Raw genomic sequence first — 5,424 nt, forward strand, 5'->3', positions numbered from 1 at the left:
CACCAATTCCCTCTGCTCCAGCCTGGGCATCCTCCACCGGGCCCATCGTGGCTCCTGGCACTGGCTGTCCCAGAGCAGCAACCTCAAGTGTTCAATCATTCACTCCCTCCACTCAAACCACCTCCTTAAGGCAAACCCAACTTCCTCCTCCCTCATACGTACCCTCCCTAACTCTCCACTCCTACCACTCTCCACAACCATCTCTCCTGCACACCCTAAAATCCTCTCTGCATCACTCTCTCCTTCCTCCCCTCCCTCCAGCAAACCCACCCGCATTTCCCTCCAAAATATCCGTTCCCTCTCAAACAAATCCCTCACCACCATGACCTCATCCTGGACGAGCACCTTGACATTCTTGGGCTCACCGAAACCTGGCTCTCCCCAATGACCCCAACCCCTAGTTGAAGCCTCCCTTCCAGGCTACACATTCCACCACACCCCCTGTCCAAACCAACATGGCGGTGGGGTGGCTCTCATCTCCAAAGCTTCCCTTGGTCTTAACCCCTACTCCTTTGGCTGCTTTCCCTCCTTCGAGCACCTCACCCTCTTTCTTCCTTGTGGAGTCCTGTAGCTCAGTGGGTGGAGTCCTGTAGCTCAGTGGTTAGAGCACTCGCTTTGCAAGCGAGAGACCTGAGTTCAATTCCAGGCAGGCGAAACCTTGGGCAAGTTTCCTTACTCCACACCCCTAATAATAATCCCTCCAAAAACCAAAACCAATAATTAAATTGGTCATTTTCAATCTACGACTGTTTGTGGGACATTGCTGTGCCCAGTTGGCTGCCGCGTTCGCCCACAAATATACAGTCAATTCACTTTACAGTGTGCTCTGTGAAGCGCTTTGGGACGTCCTCCCGACGTGAAAAGCGCTATATCAAATGCAAGGATTATTATTATTATTATATCCCTTTCTCCAATTGAAAATCCTCCTGGTTTACCACCCCCCTAAGCCCCCTGGCTCCTTCCACACAGACATCTCTATTCTCCTCTCTTCTCTGTCCCTCTGCTCCGAGCGCCTGCTCATAATGGACGATTTCAACCTTCACCTAAACTCCCCTTGCACCACTTCTGCCGACTTCACTGCCCTCCTCTCCTCCCTAAACCTCACCCTTCACATAAATTCACCAACCCACAACCGTGGACATGCCCTTGACTGCGTTATCACCCATGGCCTTGACATTTCCGACCTTAGCATAGTAGACAAGCTCATCTCGGACCATATCCTCATCTCCTTCTCCTCTCACCTCCCTCTCTCCTCCAACAAGCCATCAACCATTCTCTACCACCCATGGAAAAGGCTACCCCCTGAGATCCTCACAAAGGCTCGCATATCATCAAATATCCTATCCCTCTGGCTTTCCACCAGCGGAGATCCCGAAGCAGCCGTTCAGCTGCTCCATGATCGCCTTTCCTCCACCTTCAACTCTCTTGTCCCCCTGAAATCCAAACCCACCCAATCCCCCTGGTACAACAACCATCTCCGCTGCCTAAAAACCCAAACCCGGCTCCTCAAGCGCAGATGGCGGAAAACTGGTCTAACAGTCCACCGCCAACTGTAGCTCGAGCATCTCCACAGCTACCGCCGTTCTTTGATACGCGCAAAAACGGCCTTCTACTCCAACATCAACTTGTAGTCTAAAAACAATCCTAAAATCATTTTTTCCACCACCCACTACCTCCTCCGTGCCCCTCCTCAGGTCTCCTCAATCTTTATAACCAATGCCAAGTGCAAGGAGGTCATGGACTTCTTTTCATCTAAAATACACAACATCTGCCAGGTAGCCTCATCCACCTGCCTCTTGTCACCCATCACCACCCGCTCTCCGTCCCCCTCACCCTCCTCATCATCAACTCCTATCACGACCCCCATCCTACATTCCTTCCTCCCCATCTCTCCCGCCTCCCTCTCACCCACCATCACCTCCATGAAACCCACCACCTGCTGCCTCGACCTCCTCTCCACTAACTTGCTGGTCACCCAGCTCCCCCTCCTCTGCCCACTACTAGCTGATGTCATCAAGCAGTCCCTCTCCTCCAGATCAGTCCCTGCCCCCCTCAAAACTGCTGTCATCAACCCCCTCCTCAAGAAACCTTCCCTAGATTCCTCAAACCCCAGCCACTACCGCCCTATTTTTAACCTGCCCTTCCTCGCAAAGGTCCTAGAACGTGTTGTTGCAAATCAACTCCGCGCACACCTCTCCTCCCATTCCCTCTTCGAACTTCTCCAGTCCAGTTTCCGTCCTGCCCACAGTATAGAGTCTGCGCTTGTGAAAGTCACAAACTACATCCTCTCTATCTGTGACCAGGGCTTCCTCTGCCTCCTTGTCCTCCTGGACCTCTCCACCGCGTTCAACGCAGTCGATCACGCCATCCTCCTCCACCACCTTTCTTCCGTCATCCACCTCAGTGGGACCACACTCGCCTGGTTCGAGTCCTATTTCACAAACCGCCAGCAGTACATCTGCACAAACGGCTTCTCCTCCCGCTCTCACCCGGTCACCTGTGGGGTACCCCAGGAATCCATCCTTGGCCCCCTCCTCTTTCTGATCTACATACTCCCTCTTGGGGATGTCATCCGCAGACATGGGGTACACTTCCACATGTACGGGGACGACACCCAACTCTATTTTTCCACCTCTCTTTGCGATCCCCAGTCCCCTGTTCTGTCAGGCTGCCTGTCAGATCTCAGGGGCTGGATGAGCGCAAATTTCCTTCTGCTAAACGTTGACAAGACAAGTCATACTCTTTGGCTCTCATCAACGTCTAAAATCTCATGGTTCTCACTTCCTCCACCTACCTGAATCTCTCCGAACCTGTACGCAACCCCAATTGTCCTTCCTCCCCCACATCCGGTCCCTCACCAGCACCGCTTTCTTCCACCTCTGACGCATTGCCCATCTCTGCCAATACCTCTCTCCGAAAGCCGCTGAAACCCTGGTCCATGCCTTTGTCATCTCCCTGCTGGACGACGCAAGTACCTCCTCGCCGGCCTCCCCTCCACTACCATCCATAAAATCCAGATTATACGAAACTCTACCACCCGCATTCTCACCCACACCAAACTTCAGCCCCTATGCCCCGAGGCTCTGGAATTTCCTTCCTCACTCCCTTCGCCTCGCTCCGTCTCTTCTTATTTTCGGGTCTCAGCTGAAAACCTTTCTTTTCGATCGTGCCTTTGGTCACCTTCCTCCCCTCCCCCTGGTTTGGCCCCGGGATCCATTACTGTGAAGCGCTCTGAGACGCCGTCTCGCCTGGAGGCACTATATAAATTCAAGTTGTTGTTGTTGTTGCTGTCCTGGTCAGGGACCGGGATAGAAAGGGGAATTATTTCCCCTCGAGTGCATTTGTTTTCCAATGGTGGTGTCAGTTCAGTGGTCTACTTGGAAATCAATCATCAGCATCCTTTGTTTAATTTCTTCTCTGCTTCCCCCTGCCTTTCTCAGAAACACTGGAGGATAAATATTGTGAATGAGATGGGTTAAGTTTGCAGATATCATCACGTTAGGATATTTTCTGGAATCAAAGGAGGCAGCCAAAATCTTACGGGCAGAACTTCACAGAATGTGTCCTGGATAAATGCAAGGTATTCAGCATGCAATAATAAAAAATAATCTGTGCATTTGATATTGTGCTTATCACGTCTTCTAGACGTCGCAAAGCGCTTCACGGAATATACTGTAAAGAGAAGTGACTGTGTATTGTGTGGGCGAAATGCAGCAGCCAATTACGCACAGCAGTATCCCACAAACAGTTGTGGATTGAAGTAACTAATTCATTATGTATGTATGTATGTTTGTATGTATGTGTGTGTGTGTGTCTGTGTTTGTTTATTTATTTTGTTTTTGAAGGATTATTATCAGGCATGTGGAGTAAGGAAACTTACCTAAGGTTTTGCCCTGCCGATTTAACCCAGGTCTCTCACTTGTAAGGCATGTGTTCTGAGCTGCAGGACTCAATGGAGGAAGTAATGTAGGAAGCACAACACTCCATGGTCTGGATAGAACATGCAAAGGGAGAAGTTGAAAGAAACCGGACAGTATTCTTTGACTAATTGAGTTTGAACATGTTTGGCCCATGGGAATGTAAGCCCTATGTGCACCCTTTGAGTCAATTGTAGTGACGTCAATGTGATAAACATAATGTACAGCTCAGTTAACTAACCAAACAAACAAGAAACAATTAAACAATTTTACCTCAGGTGAGTTCTTGGAAAGCCAAAGCTCACAAAGAGTTTTTTGTTAATCTTCACTGGTGCCAGTGTGTAATTTGTGTCCATCTTATCTCCCCATTCCCCAATCCCACCCTGTTGGGTTCCCACTCCATCTCTGAATAGCAATCGAAGATGTTTAACTGTGTGAAAGGCGCTGTATAAGTACAGGTTGTTGTCTGTGTTCTTCAAAATGTAATTTTCCAATAACACCTAAATATAAGGCTTTTCTTTTCCACACATGATCTTCATTTCAGCAGCTGATTTCACCAGTGTTTCAATGGGGCTGGGGGAACAGAAAAAAGGGAAGTGATTTAAGTTTACGTTGGTGTCAGTTCAATAATCATCAGCAACTTTTTTAAATGTCTTCTTCCCTTTCCCTTGCCTTTTCTCAGTAACACTGAAGGATAAATACTATGAATGAGATGGGTACATCTCATTCACAGTATTTATGTTCCAGTATTACTATCTCCGTTAATCATCACAGTTTGGTTATCACTGCTGATTGTCCATAACTAATTTCTCTTTGTTCAGTATTCTGTTTATTACTCTCTGGATCTCCATAATTAAATACCTCTTCCTCATTCCTCTCTATCTGCCTTTTCTAAAAGCTTCCCGAAAACTTACCTCTTCAATCATTGACCAGTCAATTCCCTCCTCCTCCTCCATCCTCCCTGCTGAGTATCCAGCACCGCCTCTGTAAAATGCTTTGAGACGTTATACTATGTGAATGGGGCTATATAAATGCAAGTTGTTATCATTGCACGTCTCTGCAAATGCAGTCAGCAAAGTAAAGAGCAACAAGAGAGGTTGTCTTCTGCAAATGCTATAATCAGTTGCAGTGTCTGGTACAATTAGAACGTATCCCTGGTGTTGGCATATCACCACAAAGCTGACCTTGCCCATGTGTGGGAAAACAATGGTCACTTTTCTGCCTGTTGCAGGCAGTGTGTATCAAGCAGGCAACATGCCAGCTCAGGGCACACAACAAGCAGTAGAGGATTCCTCGGGGAAGGTGAATAATTGAGCTTTTTTATATTGGAAGTGAAAGAGCCATAGCTCTTAAGTGCACAAGTGAAAGTGCCTAGAACATGGTGTCACCAAGGAAACAGGATGGCTCTGAGGAGCTAGAGAATCGAGATGATAAAAATCAACCAATGCGCTATTTCTAGTGACCCCTGCTGGCAAGTGTGTCCATTTATGTGTTTGTGTGTATGTGG

General features: G+C 48.3%; 1 long non-coding RNA gene across 1 annotated transcript; it reads right to left on the reverse strand.

Annotated features, from left to right (window-relative positions):
- Positions 1 to 3,899: 3,899 nt before the first annotated feature.
- Positions 3,900 to 4,982, reverse strand: LOC103181764. The gene is made up of 3 exons (XR_488238.2): positions 4,832 to 4,982; positions 4,191 to 4,490; positions 3,900 to 3,990 (listed from the first exon to the last, which is right to left on the reverse strand). It is a non-coding gene; the product is annotated as an uncharacterized LOC103181764 (long non-coding RNA).
- Positions 4,983 to 5,424: the final 442 nt, after the last annotated feature.

The sequence above is a fragment of the Callorhinchus milii genome, unplaced genomic scaffold (genome assembly GCF_018977255.1).
Source record: "Callorhinchus milii isolate IMCB2004 unplaced genomic scaffold, IMCB_Cmil_1.0 Scaffold3, whole genome shotgun sequence".
In the NCBI taxonomy this organism is placed as follows: Eukaryota; Metazoa; Chordata; class Chondrichthyes; order Chimaeriformes; family Callorhinchidae; genus Callorhinchus; species Callorhinchus milii.